At 46.2% G+C, this 20,712-nt stretch overlaps 1 protein-coding gene and 1 long non-coding RNA gene across 5 annotated transcripts in view; both read right to left on the bottom strand.

Annotated features, from left to right (window-relative positions):
• Positions 1 to 20,712, bottom strand: part of LOC139798795 (uncharacterized) — a 211,944-nt gene that overhangs the window by 91,960 nt on the left and 99,272 nt on the right. The gene's annotated exons all lie outside the window — the stretch shown is intronic.
• NEGR1 (neuronal growth regulator 1) overlaps positions 1 to 20,712 on the bottom strand; it is a 172,694-nt gene that overhangs the window by 73,715 nt on the left and 78,267 nt on the right. The gene's annotated exons all lie outside the window — the stretch shown is intronic.

The raw sequence follows: 20,712 nt of genomic DNA, 5'->3' as shown, positions 1-20,712 counted from the left end.
AGCTCCTGGGTGACAACAACCCCAAGGCCTCCAGGACAAATGAAATGGAGACACTGGCCACTTGCTGCCCTGAAGGACCCCCCTGTGACCTCCACAGACCCTGCCCTGACCTGCAGAAACCTGCCCAAAGTGGGGGCTGCCACCCAAAGTGGGGGCTGCCACCCAAAGTGGGGGCTGCCACCCAAAGTGGAGGCTGCCACCCAAAGTGGGGGCTGCCACCCAAAGTGGGGACTGCCACCCAAAGTGGGGACTGCCACCCAAAGTGGGGACTGCCACCCAAAGTGGGGACTGCCACCCAAAGTGGGGACTGCCACCCAAAGTGGAGGCTGCCATCCAAAGTGGGGGCTGCCACCCAAAGTGGAGGCTGCCACCCAAAGTGGGAGCTGCCCTTGCTCCCAGGCTGGTGCCCCCAGCCCTTGCTGTGTCTCAAAGGGAGAAGGATGGGTCAGGATGTGCAGAGCAGCTGGGGAAGCCCTGGGGACTGCTGGGTGCTGATCCAAGTGGCTTTGCAGGGTCATTTGTTACCATGAGGAGTCAGGAAAACAACACCTGGGCTGTACCCCAGCAGAAATCCAAAAGAACCACCCAGAAGAGGAGGAGACCATGATCTCCTCAAGCTCCCAGCCATCTCATTCCCTGGCTGGGTGGTCCTCTCTGGCACTTTGGACCCTCTGATCCCACCAGCCCACAAGAGACTGAGTGACTCCTGGTCCCTGCTGTCCCTTCACACCAGGCAGCAGCTCCTCAGCAGGAGGTGTTGGGGACACCCCCCCCCTGTGATGGCACTAACACTGTGACACCACATCTGAGAGCCTATCTTTCAATGCACATTTCCCCCCAGGTACACAGGGAACTTGTACCATTTCCTGTACATCTGCCTTACCCAGCTTTTTGGGCTGTTAACCAAAGACAAGCCCTCACCAGGGCTGATGCTCTCTAGCAATCCATTCCCCAAAGCAGGGCCAGGAGGTCCTGGCTTGGTTCCCCTTGGGTGGCCCACAGGACAGGGGACAGGGACAGCCCTGGCTGCTGCAAGACCCATTCCCTGAGCTGGCCCAGGGCCACTGCTCCATCACCCTGGGCTACCCAGAGCAGGGGGGTGCTGCCTGTCCCAGGGTCACCTTCCTCTGAATTCTGCCTTAAGGACAAAGAGGTCAGGGACCTCTCTGCCCCTCCTGCCTGCTGTAGCTCCTGCAAACCCACATTAACACATTGATTTCTCTCTGCAGACAGAATAATTTATTGCTTGGCTTTCCCAATCTGCATATTGATTTCATTAGCTTGCATAATATCTAGAAATCACTAACGTGACATAAGAACTGGATTATTGTTCTTCTTTTTATGGCTTGGACATAATAATTAGTTTTTTATGACAAATACATGGCAAAATTAGAACGTGCTTAGCAGGGTTATTAAAACCAGGGCTGAACTCCATTTGCCACTGATTGGGAATCCATACGAGTGTTCAGTTTGTAATCATCAGATCCCTGGCATCTGGGGAAGCTTCTGCTTTACAAATGAGCCCAGTTTTCTAAAGTTTTCATAAATTTTAGCATATGCCCTTGCATGAAGGCTCCTTGTGGAAAAAAAACATCATTTCCCATTCTTTCTTTTTTTCTGCTCTTCCTATTTGAGGCAGGAGGGTGAAGCACCCTGTGATGGCATCACCAGGCACATCCCTTACATGTGAACTGGGGGGGGAAGAAAAACAAAAAGGAACAGAAGAGTGGTGATCAGGAATAGATCATAGGTGTGAACTATAGGTGAGAAGAGGGGGTGGCATTAATGGACAGCAGGTTCTTCACAGGTGGTTTGACCATCAATACCTGTCACCAAGCAACCCCAAATACTGAAGTGGCACCTGCAAGCTGCCAGGGCTGCTGCCAGGCTCATTAATGAGCACAAACAGATGGAGTTTCTCTCCCAGAGCTGGGCTGGCTGCTGACCCCCAGCAGCTCCTCCGTGGTGGGGACTCAGGTACCTGCCAAGTGTTGGTGCTTGTCCCCCACCCCCAGCCCAGCCATGGACCCGTGGGGTTTGGGAGGGGACATCACCCACCCAGGGGCTTCAAACTGAACACCAGAGATGGCAGATGCTGGGGACCCCAAACTACAAGTGGGAGGGTCACAAAGAATTACAGAATCATCGTGGTGGGAAAGGACATTTCAAGATCCATCCAAGTCCAACCATCAGTCCTACAGCACCTTAACCACTGAATCATCCCCCAGAGTGCCACAGCTGCCTGGTTTTCTGTGCCCAGGTTACTGACAGTCAAGTGGTTAATGACCAGAAGTCAGCCCCTCACCATGCAGAATTCCAGAGTCATCACCAATCGGGTGCCTCAAATGCCCCAGGAACCAAGAAACCATCTCTCTGTTTTAAAAAGCCTTGATTTTTTTCAAGATTTTAAAATTATTTATGCCTACAGAAATCCTCCACCTCTGGCAAACCTGTGCAGTGTTCTCATCCTCAGGCCTGTAAACAATTCCCATCCCCTATGCAGCTCTAATTGCCACATCTAAAATACCTGATTATAAAATGGAAAAAACAATGGCAAACTTCACAAAAGAGATTTTTTTTCCAACAACATAATTTATGTAGTTGAACACATTGCACCCTAGTATTGAGCTTAAAAAAAAAAGAGATAATTGTGCTTTTTAGAGCTGTAAAATAATTTGTCACCTCTTGAAAAAAAGCCCTTGCTCTACTTTTCCATACTTTTTTTTTATTTTAAGAACTCATTAGTTGCCACACGAGAAAAATTATTGCCTCCTCCTCTGCTCAGCCCTGGTGAGACCCATCTGGAGGGCTGGGACCAGGAGTGGGCCCCTCCTGGGAAGAGTTTTACCAAGGTCCAGATGACACTTGCATCAAGCAACAGCAGATGAGCAAATCAACTGCAAAGACTTAAATCTACTGAGCTTAAAGCAAAATGTAAATTGCTGCATCTGAAAGGCTCTGGGTTTCTTCTCAGAAACCCTCCATGGGGCAGACTCATCCCAAGCACCCAGCTTGAGGCAAGGGCAAGGAAGGTTTTCCTTTGGGAAGATCCTGGAGCATTTTCCAGGGGTGTTTTCAGGGCTGCTTCAGGAGCAGCTCACAGATCATAAACCCTGGAGCAAGGTGGGAGCCCAGGGGTGGGATGGTCTCACAAGACAGCAGAAAGCACACGGAAACCCCAAGCTCCAACCTGGCTCCCTCCACCCACCTCAGAAATGCAGGTAACCACCTGGATGACTGCCCAGGAAGCACCATTTTTTTGTCCAGCTGAAGTCTCCTCATTAAAATCAAATATTGCCCAAGGATAACCCATGGTTTTTTTCACGCTTAACAAAGTAAAACAAAATCATCAGCTCAACATTCAGCCGGTTCTGAAATACCCCCCAAACATCCCTGAGCTCTGGAGTATGGCTAACAGAGGTTTGGAATCAGTCAGGACTCTCCAGAAGCAGAGAGCAGCCTGTGCTGGGGTGGCACCAACCCTCATTTAGGTGGCAATCAGTCCCCAGCTGGGAAAACTAAGAATAGGTTTGGTTTTTCTTTTTCCTTTTTCTGCATTTACATGATTAGTTCCTTATCAGCAGTGTGATTGAAGAGCAGTGCCCAGAGGTCCCCACCTCCTGCTCATTAAGCACACTCTGTCCTGGTTCTCAAGGGACGCCTTGGCACTGCTGCTGGGACAGAAATTATGGGTGGGCTGTGAAGAAAAATGGCTGGATCTTGAGTCATCATTTATTTCCCATTCATGCCAACACTAAAGTGTGAGGAAAACCTCACAAGAGTAGTGCTTTTGGGAGGTTTTGATTAATCTCTTTCCCTCTCACCTCTCGTTAGCAGCACAGCCCTTATTTGTATAAACCAATGTAACAGCCTTAATGTTTTAACCAGAAAGTTATTGTCATGTATTATCTGTTATCAGAGATCAATTTCTGCTAGACCAGCTGGAAAATCAGTCTTAGATGATAGAAAAAAGGCCCTCACTGCCACAGGAACATACCAATGGAAGGAAAAAACCAAATAAAACCCATGTAAGCAAGTGTTCCAGCTCCTGTATTCACTATGCTCCTGCCAGCAAGGAGCTATCAGCTGTATCACTGATTGATTTTTCCCTTATCCCCAAAATTTAGCTAGGGACTATACAAATTGAGGATTTTTCATAGTTTAGCGAAATTTAGAAAATTTAACAGAAATCAGGCTAAAATATCCGGTAGGTTTTTCATTTATTAAACCCTAACAGTGCTTTTCAGGGACCATTTTACACTCTCATGCTGCTGCCTCCAGTGCTGGTGTCCCACCCAGGGGTTCTGGGAAGTAAAACAGGTCAGTGAAACAGTGTGTGATCTGTCTGAGAGAGGCTGGCCCCAAGCTGGAAGCAAACCACCCCTTCTCCAAGGAGGACTGAGAGGTGTCTCCAACCAAGATGCTTCTGGAAGCAGCATCCTGGCCCGAGCCCCAGAGTTTTAGCAGAAGCCCCAAAGCTTCACCCCCACCCAGAGTGCTCTGCCAGGTGGGCAGGACACTCTCTGATGGGCAAAATTTGTGGTGATGCTGAAGGTCCTCTGAAAGACACCCAAGGCAGCTTGCTTTCTCCCAAGCAAATCGAAGGGTCTCCTTCTCTTACCCACAGGTATTTTGTCATGCAACCATTTCTCCAGCAATGAAGCAGCAGACTCTCTGCAGATAATCATTCTTCAATTTCTGATGCCATAGATTTTCCCTGCTTTCTGTGACTCACATTGTTCACTCAGTAAATGCAGAGAGAAGGGAAAGGACAAGCACTTGTTCCCTCTGCAGCCCTTTCATCACTCTCCTACATTTTTTCATTACTGTACCCAATTTATCACTGAGAAAGTACAGAAAGAGAAAAGCCATATTCTGTGCCTCAAGATGGGTTTGTTATCAGCAGCTTGATGCTTTGTAAAGCAGAAGAAATGTAGAAAATAAAATCTCCATCTCTATTAATTGATTTATAAAAATCTCACTTCGAATCAGAAAGACCTTTACTGAACCAAAACTCTAGCAACCTGTTATTTTTCTCTCAAAGCTTCATCTCTTTCCCTTAAGGCAAGGCATTCCCAGGCACACTGGCAGCAGCAGGAGCCCCAGCACCACTTCCCCCCATGGAGAGGTCTCTGGGTTCCCAACCAGGGGGATGATGCCACCCTAACCCCCCAGGACAACCCCAAATCCAGTCCCAGCCCCTTCCAAAGGCTGCTTACATGCTCACCATTCCAGCTGTGCTTTGCAGACCAGGAGTTAATTAAGTCCTTTTTTGTTGACTGTCTAATTATTCTCCTTAACTTTTCTAAGTGCAAGTGAAATTGGTTATGGTGAAAAGGAAATCACTTGATTTAGGAAAAAAAAAACACCTTTCCTGATCCCTGCTCCTAAGAGCACTGTGGGGCAAGGATGAGGTGGTGTTAAGGCTTTGTGAAAAAGTGAAATAAAAGGCAAGGAGAAGAACACGGTTTTGCAGCCACCCAGCCCTCAGAGCAACATGTGCCCCGGGGGGGGTGGGCAGGAGGCTGCCCAGCTTCAGAGGGAATCCCTCCTCCCAAATAAAGGCTGTATGGAAAGGGAATGCACAGGAAAGAATACTTTGGAAATGATTACTGTGGGAATGGGGATGAGCTTCCCTAAAGCAAAGGTCAGCTCTGCTGCTGGAATGTCCTCGGGGCACCCAGAGGTTCCACAGAGCAGGAACCCACCCCCAGCTCTGCTTCCCCACCCCCTGGGAGAGCTTTCAGAGGTATCACAGGCTACTTTCAGCAAGCATCACTCCTCAATCAAACCACAGCTAAGGGTTCAATCATGAAAAGGTAAAATAAAACATGATTAAAAAAAAAAGCAAAAAAAAGGGAAAAAAAAAAGAAAAAAAAAAGCAATAGCCTACTGGCTAAAAGGAAAATTTTCCCAGCTGGTGACTGATTGCTGTCTAAAGGAAAGGCCTGAGCCACAGACAGTTTTCTATTTTAGTTGCATTGTTTAAGCTAATTTAGCACACACTGATCCGAAAGTGCTCTGAAAAATCAGGGATTCTTTCCCTGTGTCTGACAGACCACTGGCTAGGTGATTTTTTTAATTATTTCCTAGGCAAATGATGGCAGATTTACTCCTCATTTTGATTCTGAGAGGGATTATTCCCTGCTTCAGCCCCTCCCACACGTGCCAAGGCCCAGGGGTGGTGTCTCTGCTCCTGGGAGAGGAATAATGTGGGCTTGGGAGGGGTTCTGGGAAGCATCACCTCAGACAATCAATGCAGCAGCACCAATCTGGTTTGATTAATGAAGTTATTCCAATCCATTAAAAATGTAACTAAAAGTTCTGTGCAAAGGTTATTCTTGAAAATCCTTTCCAATTCAGTCAATTCAAACATTTAGTATATCCACAGCTGGCATGCACTGCCATTTTCATGCTGTGTTGCTACAGAAAATGGGTACCCAAAAAAAAGAAGAATGGTTAAAACCATGAAAATTATCAAAGGTAAAAATAATCCATCCCTCTGTCTAATTTAAAGACTCCCCAGTATTAACTCTGGATGGCAGCTTGTCAGGGGGATGCTCACTAAGAAAGGAACAACTGGGTGGGATGGGATCAACAATTGTCACTTAAAACACAGTCTGAATAAACCTGCAGAAGGTTTCAAGGTCTGTAGGACATTCCTGGTGACCTCTGATTAACCAGGCAGTGATGGGAAGAGGACAACAGTGCACATCCCAAACCCTACAAACACATCTGCTGAGGATCTGCTCCCCCTCTCACTACTGACACCCATCCCTCCAGGACTGGGTTTAACCAGCTCTGGTCCGTGCTGCCTGTCTTCAGTTTTTGGAAGGGAAAGCCAGGACTGGCTGTGTGACCATCACTCTGACACCAAGCTGTGGTTCCCATCTGCTGCCTGACCTTTCCTAGAGAAGGAAATCAGGCTGGGCTTTCATAATCCTGCTTGAAAAATTAACGTTGCTCGTTTGTCATCTATTGCCATTTGATTGTTTATGAGGGGCCCTTTTTTTCAGCATGCTAATTCCAGACTTTTTTTTTCAGGGCAAAAGTTAATTTCACTCCTTTGTATTTTCCAGGCTCTTCTGTTTATTGCTTTTTTTAAAAATAAATACCAAGTTTTATGTCCCCCCAGTTTTCCTAAGCAATTTCATAGAACAGAACCAGAGAATCACTGAGGTTGGACAGGGCCTCTAAGATCATCAGGTTCAACCATCAACCCCACACCACCGTGCCCCCTAAACCATGTCCTGAAGTACCACATCCACAGGTTTGTGAACCCCTCCAGGATGGTGACTCCAGAACTGCCCTTGCCAGGGTTCAGAGGTCTCTTCCCTGCAGGGGGGTCAGCAGAGGACAGGACCCCCCAGCTGCTCCTCTCCTCACCCCACATGGTGCTCAGCTCACACACACATCTCCCTGCAGCCCTGGGACAGGCTTGATCACAATCACCATCCTGACTCACCCACCTGCTCCTGCACACTGAGCACAGACCACTTTTACCCAGGAAAATGGTTCTCTGGTGACACCAGATCTGTACTGAGCAAGTTTCCAATGAATCGACTCAGTTCAAGTGAGTCAGGGCTTGCTCCCTGAATTAAGTCTGCTGCTGGGTATTTATTCAGTATTTATTTTTCTTCTCACTACGTCGCCTAGAAATTAGTAATGATTATCTAACATTTAAACTTGGAATTGCTTTCCAGGTTATTAATCTCATCTGCAGAGCTGCCCCGTGGCCCAGCAGTGTGTTGTGAGCACCACGATTTCATCTTCATGACGCTCCAGTGACACGGGGAGCATCAGCATTAATGGGGATTAATGGGATTATTAATATTCACATTTTACAGACAGCTAACACCAAATTAGACCCAAACTGCTACCTGCCCAACAGTTCTGGCTACCCGAGCAGAGACAGTGCAGGCAGCAGCTTCTGACACAGTGTCAGTGTCCAGCAGGACCCTGCCGTGAGCTTCGGGGGTATTTTGACATTTACACACAAAAAAAGATTAAAAATGGCCCCAGTTTCCTAACTTTGCAACGTGAGTATTATTTTGATGAGCCTCCTCTAAACAGCATCAGCAGCAAAGAAGTGGTTTGACCCGACCCAGAAGGCTTTGGCCAGCACACTGGTGTTTGCTCAGCCGAAACAGAGGGAGAGTTCATTTCTGAGGCAGCTGCAGAGCTGTCTCCAGTATTCCTGCCCTGAGCCTCTTGCCCTTTGCTGTACCTGAAAGCCAGGGGATCCCTTCTGGAGAAAAACACAGGGAGTTTTTCTGCTGGATCAACGTGCTCAGCCCAGCGTAACCTTGAGATGATGACAGGAGCACTCCCTGACTTTTTATTAACAGAAACAGCACTGTCATTTTAATTCAATTTATAATGTTTTAAAGCAAAGTGCTGCAGCACTGCCCAAGCATCACCTCCAGACCACTGAGTGCCAAAAGAGCTCCAGCTCCCTGCTAAGGGATTTGATTTGACTAAGAAAGGTCCAAGTGAAAATTTTAGCATCGTTTCAGCCATGGAGCCACAGCAATGGATTCAGTTCCTGTTTCCCATGTTACAGTGACACCTCCACTGTGTCACAGCACACAATTACCATCCTGAGTGTCTCTGCTTACAGAAATCAATAAAAATGAAAAATGTGAAAGGATTCTAGGGGCTTGTCCCTATAAATTACACTGATTGTGAAGGACTCCAATAACAAGGGATAAATCATATCTGTCCTGCTATGCAAAAGAACCACAAGGACCACAACCACTCCAGCAGGGCACTTATTCCAGTTAACATGGACTTCCAGAGCTGAGAACTCAGAGTCCTGGTTAATTAGGGCTGCAATATCAAGCTAAGGACAGGAGGAAACCCATGAACTCCTACGTGACACAGAGGAAGGCAAGCAGGGCTTCTGTTTACCTTTCCTCGTGTTACTACCACATTACATGAAAAAAAATCCCCTCAAATAATAAAGCCAATCACAGTGCACTAGGAAGAAATTAAAAACATGCAGCATGTAAACAATGATTTCCACAAGACCTCCCAGAACTACAGAGAAAGAAGGGAAACCTTGAGTGGCAAAGCAATCAGCATCCCCCCTGTGTGCAGAGGGAACCACCACGGTTTGCCCTGGCTGTAACTGTTCCCATGCCAGGTCCATCAGGGAGGGCAGGGAGGGACCTTCCTCACCCACTTGCACCTCTTTAATGTGAAAATGCAAATCCTGCTGCTGCAGGGTGTCTGGGGTGTGCAGAGCTCCCTCCCAAAACCCCCTGCATGGAGGGAAAATTCACCCTTGGCAATGCCAGGGGAGCATCCCCAGGTGGGAAGTTGGCACTTCCCTGCTTGTGTACAGAAATTAATAGAAATTCTGACTGGGCAATTATTCCTGGCTGACAAGAGACTCTGTGCATCTGCTCTAAGTGGAGTCAGGATGGAAATCAGTCCCCTCAGCTGGAGGAGGGCTGGAGCTGTAAGGCTGGGAACTCAGGTGGTCAGTCTGGATGAACAGGACAGGTTTGTTTAGAAGTAGATGAATCCCTAAATTTGAAAAGAAATAAAAAAAAAAAAAATCAGTTCACATACAGCTGAGAAAGGGACTCTTTGGCTTTGAGGATTGAAATGAAAAATAATAAAACTTCCTTGGGGAAATGGTTTGTTCAACCTAACCCAGCCCCTGGGTTTCTCTTCCAGGGTACAGAATCCTGTCCAGCTCCAATAAATGCCATCTAGGAAAGGACAACTGAAAAGCTGAAGGCAGGAAATGCTGGTGCCTAAAGAGTGACTCTGATTATCTGTTCCTGTGGGACATCTTAGGGTCTGTATCCCTGATGCCCCCCTCGGGCTCATGGTGTGATAAGTGATGATGCTGCTCAGCCCCTGGCTTTTCAGTCTCAGCACTGACTGCAACGGGATCACAACTTCAGAAACTGCTTTACAAACCACATTCTTTTTGACAAAAAGGACCCAGTGCCTACAGTGAAACCTTCCTGGCTTCACCTTATTGTGCCAACCTCAAACTTAATTCCTGCTTTCCCATCTCCCCAGTCTGGGCCAGCAGGCCCACCTGTGTTTTGTTCACCAGCACTATTAAAACATTCCCTGCAGTGTCCCAGGGACAGACTTCTCATTTCTTAACATCATTTAAGCTACAGAGATGGCTTTTGTAGGAAAGCTTGTTAGATACAAGATATCCACCACGTGGATTCATTTTTATTTTAAACCAAGCTTCTATACCCTGAGGATGCCTGATATTAGAAATAACCAAAATCTGAGGTCTCTGCCACTCCTGGGGAGAGGCCACAGTGGAGTAGAAGAAAATCAGCACCTTCCAAAGGCTGAGTTCAACACAATGTCAGGAAGGAAGGTGCAGCAGCACCTGAAGCAGAGAGCAGTGAATGCTGAGCTGGGGCTGTGGGTGTTCTGCAGCTGACTGGCACTGATACTGCAATAAGTGCCCTGTGACCTCTACTAAGGATTCATTATTAATATTTACAGACTGGCCCTACCCCTCCATTCTGTTCAACCTGTTTCCCAACAAGGAGCACGAGCTGTTTAGGACAAGACTACTGTGGCCTCATCTTTAAAAACTGTCTTACTGGAACAGACTGGTTCAGCTGGACAGCTTCAGCTCAGCATTCTGACCAGCAGCAGGAGCAACTGGAAACACACTATTTGATGCAATCCTTGCACTCCAGTGATGGAGAAGGGGCTCTGCAGAAAGCAGTTTAACTTGCTGAGAGTTTGTCACCTGCAAAGAGATACAGATTTAGGGCAATGACTTTTAAATTGCAGAACCTGGGGCATCACCAGGTGAGAGGCTGCTGAGCCCAGGGTGGCTGTTAGCACCCAGGCTGGATCTGGGATCAATATGGGCAAAATATTTTAGTGTGCTAATTACATGCAATTCACTCTGAAAACATCTTCCCTTTGAAGTCTTTCAAACAGAAAGATTTTTTCTATAAAACAAACCTTTTTGTTGCATAATGGAACTGTTGAGTTAATTATAAGTTTTTTTGCCAAAGATCTATTTTACATAAGAAAGCAAATCTGCCAACTATTAAGGAAATTTTCCAGTTTTCTCTCCCAGATGATAGAAGGGGAAATAATGTCATATTTTAAATTCAAAGTGGGGATGATTAAACTTTCAGCCTAAATAGAATAAGAACATTTCTGAATCCTGAGGACAACAAAACGAGTAATCTGCTGAGGACAATATACAACCAGCTTACAGTTCTGTACTTTAGCTCTTAATATCACAAAGCCTTACAAGCAAGCAAAAAATTAACTATTTGTTTTGTCTCACAGTAATGTTTGCAGCAAAGTTGGCCTTTAGGCAGGTTTAAAAATCACAGGCTTTTGAGTGCTCTTGTCTGATCCAGCTCCCAAAGGGCCTTTTTATCCATGTAAATCTGGGCACTCAACATTCAAGTTCACATCTCTCTTGTGAGATTTTTGTTTAACTTTTTCCTTTTAAATGAACATATTAACCCGAAGGGATGAATGTTCAAAACATCACACAGAAAAAAAAAGAATGCCAGAAAATACAGTAAATTAACAGATTTTGTATATGCATCTCCTTGAGCACAGTTTTCAAAATGTACCCATGGGGCTCAGCTGTTCTGTTTGCAAAAATCCTAAGCTTTTATCTGACTAGCTAAGGATAAAAGATCTGTGATAAGTAGGTATAATAGAAGTCAGAGTCACATTATAGGACTGTATTAAGAATCAGTGCTATGTGGTTTTCATTTTGCTACAGAGTTTTCCTGTATGGTGCAAAAGATCTTGCACCATTTATCACCCTTGTTACAGCTCTGTAAATTACAATATGCAAGAAACACAGCCCCAAGAATTTCAGCCCCACAGTTTGCATTCTGTGAGTCCTTTAAGGAGGCTCTGCACAAGGTTCCTGTGACAGATTTGCTCCTCTAAATGAACAGTTTGTGTTCCATGACTTGTTCTGTAAAGGCAGCAACACAGCTCTTAGTCACACGGGGCTGAAGTAAGATAAAGTCACAGAATCCTGGGATCATTTGGGTTGGGAAAGAGCTTTGGGATCACTGAGTCCAAGCCTTCCCCCAGCAGTGCCAAGGCCACCCCTGCCCCATGTCCCTCATCCCCACATCTCCAGGGCTCTGAAACCCCTGCAGGGATGGTGGGGACTCCAGCCCTGCCCTGGGCAGCCTGGGCCAGGCCCTGACAACCCTTTCCAGGGAGAAATTCTTCCCCAGCTCCAACCTAAACCTCCCCTGGCACCACTTGAGTTGTGCCAAAAGTTCCTCTTGTCCCATCCCTTGTTCCTTGGGAGCAGAGCCCGAGCCCCCCGGCTCCAACCTCCTCTCAGGGGGTTGCAGAGAGCCACAAGGTCTCCCCTCAGCCTCCTCTGATCCAGGATCAGCACCCCCAGGGCCTCAGCTGCTCCTGAGGGATAATTCAAATGCTGAGCACTATCTGGTGAAAAGACAGCTGTGAAGACAAACCCTTTAAGAATTAAAATATTCTACTAAAATAACGAGGGGCAAACACATCAACCATGACTCAAGGAGAAAAAGAAACTCTGAATTTTTGCTTTGTAACCAAACATGTTTTGCAGGGTATTTTAAATTAAAGTGTCACAGAAGCATAACAACAACTTAAGACACTGCTTTGGGTCTGGATGAATCCCATGGTTTTATCCTCCTGCCTTTAGCCATCTATCCCTGGCTGGCAGCTCCTCCCAGTCCCCCCAGTGGTGGTTTCCACTGGTCACCAGCACTCCTCACTGCTGCCTGCTGGGAATCCCAAAGGGATCCCAAAGTCTGCAGCTGTAACTGACCCACATATGGGGGGTTATTGAACAGTTCCCACTCATCACTCCTGTTGCTAAAAACACACTTGTGTAACAGGATGAATTCATGGAAAAACCCCAAATCCACCAGCTCAGGGAAGTCACTGCCATGCCAGACACCCAACTCTGCTGCCCTGAACTGTGTGTAAGACATGCAAGAATGTTGTAAAATTAAGCATTTGGAAAATGAGCACAAGAACAGCATTTTCCTGCCTGTTTGCTTCAAAGGATGCTCTGATTTTCCTAATTGCCTGAAAGAGGGCTTCGATTTGCTGTTTGCTCCAAACACTGCTCTAATTTAGTTTACCCTGTGAGTCTGCAGCTGTGCTGGGGATGCTTGAGCTGTTCTTCTGACATTCATTCCCTCAGTTCCTCACCTGAGATGGTTTATGTCTTTGTAGACTGGACTCAATACGTTGCACTGGATGAAGACTTAGACACACTGACCTTCAACATAATCACATCTCCTGGCTGGAAACCCAAAAATATTTTCTTTGTTAATGTATCCTAAAAATCTGAATCATCACTGTAGTTATCAGTTAGGGTGGAGAAGGATAATTTGGATTACCCTATACCATAAGTGTTATTTTTTTCTAAAAGAGAGAAGCACAGTTCTAGGACAGCTCCGGGAGCTGCCTGAAGCATTGCCAGCAACACGAGAAGCAACTTGACTTATTTTTTCAGTTTTACTCACAAAGCCAGGGCTAACTGATTATGTCTGGTGCTGTAATTAACCACTGATCAATCTGCTGATTGAAGACCACTGACTCCTGACCAGCAAGACCCACTCTGTCACTTTTGGATGCTCATGCCTCCTGGGTGGGATGTAATGTCATCAAAGTATTAACAGATATTAATACTTAGTTACCCGTTTGAAATACTTTTGGTCTGTTCTTTCCTTTAAGGGATTTCAAATTAACTCACACGTTCAGTCTCCACCAAAGTGCTCTAAACAACCTGTTAGTGATATTGCAGCTATTGCTTTGTATACCACGAGTGGGAAATTCCCAGGTGGAACTTGCAGCTCCTCAATGACACCAGGTCAGCCACTAGAAATGGGATATTCTGGTTCCTGTCCTACAGTTAAGGGCTCCCATGCCATCCACACACTGAGATGTGTCCAAACTCCCTGGTCCTGCAGCTGCTGCTCAGGTCAGTTACTGTAGGACACCCCTTGGGGAGGGCTGGGGAAGAGGCTGGAATCCTCTCCCCACGGCCACTGCCAAGGGGCAGCCCTCTTCTGACAGCCCAATTCCCAAAACCAAAGTCTGAGAAATAAAACCTCAGTGTGATGGTGTTTAATGACAAAAGGGGGAAGAGCAGCTTCCTTGTTCCCCCCAACCCCTGCCAGTGCCTCAGGTTCGGGCACCTCTGCACTCCCTGTCCTACAGGCTTTTCAGATGTAGCAGCTGAAACAGTTCCCTTTACATCTTTATGAAAGCTGTACAATCAAAGCTGAATTTTTTTCAAATGGAGATTTTCCAGGCAGGAAACATTTAATCCACATCCTTTAAAGCTTTCTTTCAAGTTTCTTACAATTCACTATTACAGTCTGAATCTGCCACTTCACTTTCCCCTTGCTTTCAGCCCTTTCCAGAATATTTCCTGAATTAGCTCTGCGAGTTCTTTTTAAAAAACTGCATTTAATTTTGCTCTTTCCAACCGGTGGATTTTACTGCTTGTGCATACCAGATATTGTCATCATCCTCTCTTACCCTCTCCTAAGCTATAAAATCAAAATTAAGCTGTAGAGGATTCCGGAAAGAAGACAGTATATGAGAGGAGATGCTTTAATAAATCCTTCCCCGTGCTTCTTCAGTCCTGGTAATTCTCCCATAACCACGAATCCAGCACAACTCACAGAACAAAATATTTCTCTTCTGCAAGTGCCCAGCACATAAACCCAAGAGATAGCATCAAGGAAACTCAAAGGGAAGAATCACACCTCTGTGCACGGGAGGGTGGGATTTAAAGAGCTAAAGCACAACTCTTGTTTTTCCCTTCAGTTCATCAGCTAAGCAGTGCAGATGAAGCCTCAGCAGAAGACATACCCAGACACAGGAAATCCTTGGCAAGAGGCTGTGCTCTCTGTGAGCAACTGGCAGCAGGGGCCATTGCTGTCATTGCAAGGGGCCTCGCTCTGAGCGGGAATCGCTCGTTACAAGGAGCAGAGGAGTGAGGACTTGGATTTATTTCAGGTCTGAACCCCTTGCAGACACCTTCCCTCTGCAAATACCTAGAGATGGTGCCTCTGGGGTGAGTGGAAAGAAGGTCCCATCATTTAGTACTGTGTGTGTGCCTGTGTGTTTCCAGGCAGATGCTGGGAATGTTTCCAGTGCCTCTGGCTGCTCTGGAGGCAAAGGGCTCTCCTCCTCTCACACCCAATATTCTGTCTCTCTGATGGAGCCTCTGGCTGTCCAAGTGCTGCAGGGCTCTGCACTTACTTCCCTCTTTCATCTGGCTTTCCTCATGAGATCTTTCCATCCCTTCCTGCTTAGGGATTTTTATTAATGGCCTGGTCACTGGAGGCAGAACATCCCTGCCTCTGGATAATTTAGTCAGCTTTATGAAAGAGCTGGACACGCTCAGGGGTCAGCACCAGCTCTCACTGGAGCAGAGCAGAGCGAGCTGCAGGGCAGATAAATCACAGCCCCTTGCCCTGTCCTGGGTGCCAGTGCCAGCTCTCAAGGACACGGTTAATTTAAAAGCAGGTACACAAGCTTCCTTCACCATTTCTTCAGAGCTGCCTACTCCCAGCAGCCCAGCAGCAGTGGGTAATGCAGGCTGAAGCCCTGTGTGTCATGGAAGGAAATAAAAGGAAAACTGAATTTTCCTGCTGTCAGCTCCTCCAGCATTGCACATGGGAATGCAGCAGGGCTCGGTTCACTGCAGCTCTTCTATCAAAGTCCTCCAAAGTGCACTGCTCATCGCTGCTCACAACTCCAACTCCATTTCTGCTGCTGCTTGGCCTAGTTTCACTCCTACAGCTGAGGCTTCTTCAAAGAAAAAATGTGTGGGAAGAGGCTGACACAGAAAAATGAATAGCAGAGTATCTAAAACAAAACCAAGAAGAAGGAGATGCTCTGTGTTAATGATATTTTATGTTCCATTACTACACTTAGCCATTTCTTACTGGCAGAAAGACATGTGGGGAATGCTATTTGCATTTTCCTCCTCATTTCATTTCACCTCATTCTCTTTCCTCTTTAGCTCTTCAGTCACCATTCTTTATGCTTCTTCATCCTGGGAGGTGTTCAGTGACAGAGGTCACACTGTAAATGGAACTGCACACTTAAGACAGTAACCAGGAGTACGTCCCCTCCATCTTGCTTGTGCACATAAAATGCTTTTTATTTCATTTACAATTGCTCATCATCTGCCTGTTAAAATTATAAAAAACCTTTTGCATTACCTGTCAGCAAGTATTTCTAATGACATCAAACATGGAGCAGAACTGCTTTGCTTCTCTACTAATCCTTCACTCCTCTCTGAGAACCATTTCCACACGCCCCAGTTTGGGTTAGCAGTATTTCCATAGCACAAGCTACTGCCAGCTTCTTCATTTTCAAAATGTCATTATCCTTCCCAGACAGGTGAGGATGAGTATGAACCCCAGAGGAAAACAGGTCACAGCAGCTGGACCAAGATGCAGGAGCAAAACCAGAAGAGAAGTCAGGCTGTCTCACTCCCAGATTGCAGGACATCCTCATAATTCCACTTCCCATCTCAATAAAATTATAAATCAATTCTTTTCATATTTTCAAAAGGTGAACTGCATCAATTACTTTGAATAGACAGGAGTTATTTTTACTATATTAATATAATTGCCTGCACTGGTACTTGGAACAGTATTTCCAGTGTTTATAATTACAGTTACTTAACCTTCAAGATAGCCAGGTGAGGAGTTAAAAGGCAGCTGGAATTTCATTACTGCAGCAAAGGAATGGGCAGTTCTCAAAGCCTCTGCTGTTAACCAAGCAAGGTCATGTCACACAACAAAAACCAGAACTGCTTCTCTTCTGATGCTTCCATGATGCTCGTCTCTCTAGTTTTAAGAAGTCTGTGAAGGGTTTGCCTGTCTTTTTTTTTTTTTTTTTCTACCCATAAATTGTCCTAATGTCTAATAGAGTTGCCCTAAAAGGGAATTTTGAATTACCAGACGTTTATGTTCAAAGTCAGGCAGCAGAATTCCCACAGAACCAATTGCAATGCATTTGAGGGGCCATCTAATTGTATAGACAGTGAAATTATTTCCTGTTGGCACCCTGGAGCCTTGAAGTAGATATTTATTACTTTAAATAAATGCTTGATTCTGGAAGGGCAGAGGGAGCTGCTCCTGGAGCAGGGATGCTGCAGGGAGAGTCCTGCCCCTTGGGGAACCTGGAAATTCAGCTCTGTTTCCATTGGTCTCACTTTTTAAACATTAACTGGAGTTGACAAAAGGTTTTTATCAGATTATAGCATTTCAGCTGGGATATTTAGTGTGTCAGATGTTATTAGGTTTAACGAGGCTAAAAAGCAAGATGCTGACCTGAGCCCTTCACGTGGAGACACAGCTTGTGCAGCTTCTCTCCTGTGGTGACAGGACACAGCCCTGCCACTGAGGAACCTCTCACGTGGCTCTGTGGTTCATTCCTCAGCCTCTGTCCAGTCTGGTTTTACACAAACACCTTTCATGTACAGATCCATTTTCTCACTGGTTACAACAAACAGAAACCTGCCATGGCATGCTGTAACTGCCTTAGTTAGAATCTTCTGGGGAAGAATTCACTAAAAAATGTCATGTGCCAAAATTTTGACCCTAAAATACTTACACCATGTTTGTTCCTCAGTCTTAGAGGATCGAGATAAGATTTCCAAAACTCTTGGGAATTCATCTGAGGATAATCAATGGTTTCAGACCTCCTGAGCAAGACTTCACTAAACATTTAGATCAAGACTCTTTTTGCAAGGTGAAAGCAGCGTGTTCTAGATCTGCCCTGCATCAGGTGGGGAATTTTCACATTGCCTTTTGAATCTGGGTGATGAAAAAGATGACACTGAGTAAGAGTTGCAGAGATGGCTCTACAAGGCCCTCCAAGGCTATTCAGCTGTCTCAGTTAACATCACTCCAAGCAAAAATTAGGCTTTTAAATACAGGACAGGTTGGTTTTTTTTTTTCCTCCTGACAACTGACAGTCTAACAGTACAGAAGTTGAAATAACTGGAAATCCAGTGAAAAAAGAAATCAGATAAATCACAGTAATCACAGTGATCTCAGTGACAGGCAGCAGAAAGCTCAGTACAACAAACAGCACAGGGCTTACTCAGGGCAGAGAGTTCCAAAAACACTTGCCATGTGGAAACAGTGGCAAGGAATAGCAAAATAATTACTATCTGACAGTTTTCCCAAGCCAGCCCAACTGCATTTTGCAACCACAGGACGAGGAAGAGGCGTTCGGAGAGGGAGGAACAGAGCCCCTGGTAAGGGCAGTCAGAAGAACATGTACATATATTTAACCAACCCCCTGAAAGAGTTATAAGCCAAGTTCTATGTCTTTACAACAATACTCCTGCCATTCATCACCATTACAAAATAACATTCTGGAGGATCTGTTCCAATGGAACTGCAGTTGGGTAAAGTAATTGTAATTAAAATCTCTGCAGTGCTGCACTCCATTTTCAGAGGACAATTGTGTTTCTGAGCTACTGCAATGGAACAAACCATTCCAGTTCTACTCTTCTGCACAAGTGCTGGCTCTCCAGTGAAACTATCAGGATTTCTGCCAGTTTGGAGTTCTGTGGGCGCAGCCTATTCAACAGAATAACAGATTTGATCTGAATTTGCCTTAAAACCAGCCAGAAGCAGAAGGGACCCACCACACAGGGTGGGCAGAGAGAGGAAAAATTCCTAACAAACACAAAGCTCAGACTTCCATTAATCTATTCTTTTTGCCACTTGCCTTAGCTTACTATGTTCTTTAACCTAAATTGTTGGGGTTTTTTTTGCTCTGGCCTTTATTTTTTTCCTCTTTCTGCTTCTGGTGTTGCTGCATAATGCAAGGGGTTGCCAAAAGCCACCGTTGGCTCTGCTGGACACACCTTTTGCAAGACTTTAACAGGTCATGAAACAACTCATTCAACTTAATTCAAATGTAACAGAGCTCATGTACCTCGGACCAGAGAGCAAATGATTATTTTGTGCAAATTGTCCTTTGCCTGCAGATTTCAGAGGATGGAAATTTCAGGCTTCTAATGGCAATTCCCTTCCAGCCATGGCTGTGAAGCAGCTCCAGCACTGCAGGAGTGAGAGGTTCAGAGCAGTACAGCCCTGTTCTGCTTCAGAGAAAATGGTCCTGATTTACATCCTTGTAAATGAGATCACCTGCTAACGCAAACATTTCCATGATTTAAGCCTTTTAAAGAAGGGGAAGAGCCATTCAGACGTATTTTAGAGCGAGAGAGCCCCTGCAGCTCATATGAATGCTGGGAGCAGAACAGATGTGGGAGGAATCTGATGAATGGATTAAAAAAAAAACAAAACCAAACCCAAATCCTGCAGAAAACTTTCTAGTAGGTCATTAATGATGCATTACTGACCCTGGACTCAGCCCATGGTAACTGCAGGTCCAAGAAGGCTGTGAGCTGGGTGGGTGGCTGGGCTGGGGGTCTCTGCCATGGAACCAGCATCCCACAGACACCTCCACCTCCAGAACCATTCTGATCAATCCTTTTTCTGCTGCTGCTGAGCAGGGACAAGACAGTGGCTGGCACCAGCGAGTTAATTTTGTAATGAAAACTGACAACCTGCTCGAGAGCTGGCTCTTTAAAGGAGTAATGGATCGTCAGTTTTAGCTGGGAAGCGGTTGTTATATGATTTTAGAAGTCTTTTGCATATTTATCTTGCCCCACTTTAAATAAATTTGGGTGAGATTTATCTCGTTAGCTCCAAATGCAAGTCCCTCTTGGCCTGATTGAGGAAACAAATTAGACTTTGCAAACATTGCAGAGACTAAATCAATACATTAATATTTAGGGGACATTAAGGAGGTTTATTAAGCAGAAAAAGGGCCTTGAGTATTACTTTGGAAATATTATCCATGTTTAAATCAAAAAATTTAGGTTGTGGTTTCTGAGGGGGTCTCTAGGAGGCATTTACACAGATAAGGGAGTGGTTTCCATGCAGGCCCTGCCAGGCCTGGGGGAGCTGCGGCCTGCAGGCCCCAGAGGGTTCCAGGGGAGGCCCAGACACCCCCATCCTGGGCCAGGCTGGGCCAGATATGAAGATGTCGGGGAAACAATGTCAGACAGGGTTTGTGCCACGCATCCCCCGGGGTCAGAACCGACAGGAAGCTCTGACACAGCAGGAACCAGGCTGCTGGGGGGGCAGAGGGTGAAGCAGGGGTAAGAGGGAGCATGGCGGGACAGGGGAATGACACCGACTGCTGACACCTCCGAGTTGCATCCGTGGACATCCATCACACAGAGCAAAATACAGACCTGAAAAAACACCCCTGAGCCCAGGCTATGGCCGCACATCCCGGCCCTGCTGCCACCAGGAGCCCGGCCAGGCTCCTCCTGGTGAAGGGGATCCTGTTGTCATATCCCTCAGCCCCTCGGGCACAGCACGGACACACACCTCACCCAGCCCTTCCCCTCACCGCTCCTGAAAACACACCTCTGGCTCACTTGTATTTGCCTCGGCCTCTAACACTGCTGATCTTTAGCTGCTGTGCTTGGTATCTTTTTCGTAAGTCTGTAAAAATTGGATATTCACAAGAAATTCTGTGCTGTGAGGGTGCTGAGCCCCTGGGTGCCCAGGTTGCCCCCAGAAGCTGTGGCTGCCCCATCCCTGGCAGTGCTGAAGGTTGGATGGGGCTTGGAGCCCCCTGGGCTGGGGGAGGTGTCCCTGACCA

Source organism: Heliangelus exortis, chromosome 8, assembly GCF_036169615.1.
Source record: "Heliangelus exortis chromosome 8, bHelExo1.hap1, whole genome shotgun sequence".
Taxonomy (NCBI): domain Eukaryota; kingdom Metazoa; phylum Chordata; class Aves; order Apodiformes; family Trochilidae; genus Heliangelus; species Heliangelus exortis.
This window is presented reverse-complemented; position numbering and strand designations above follow the sequence as displayed.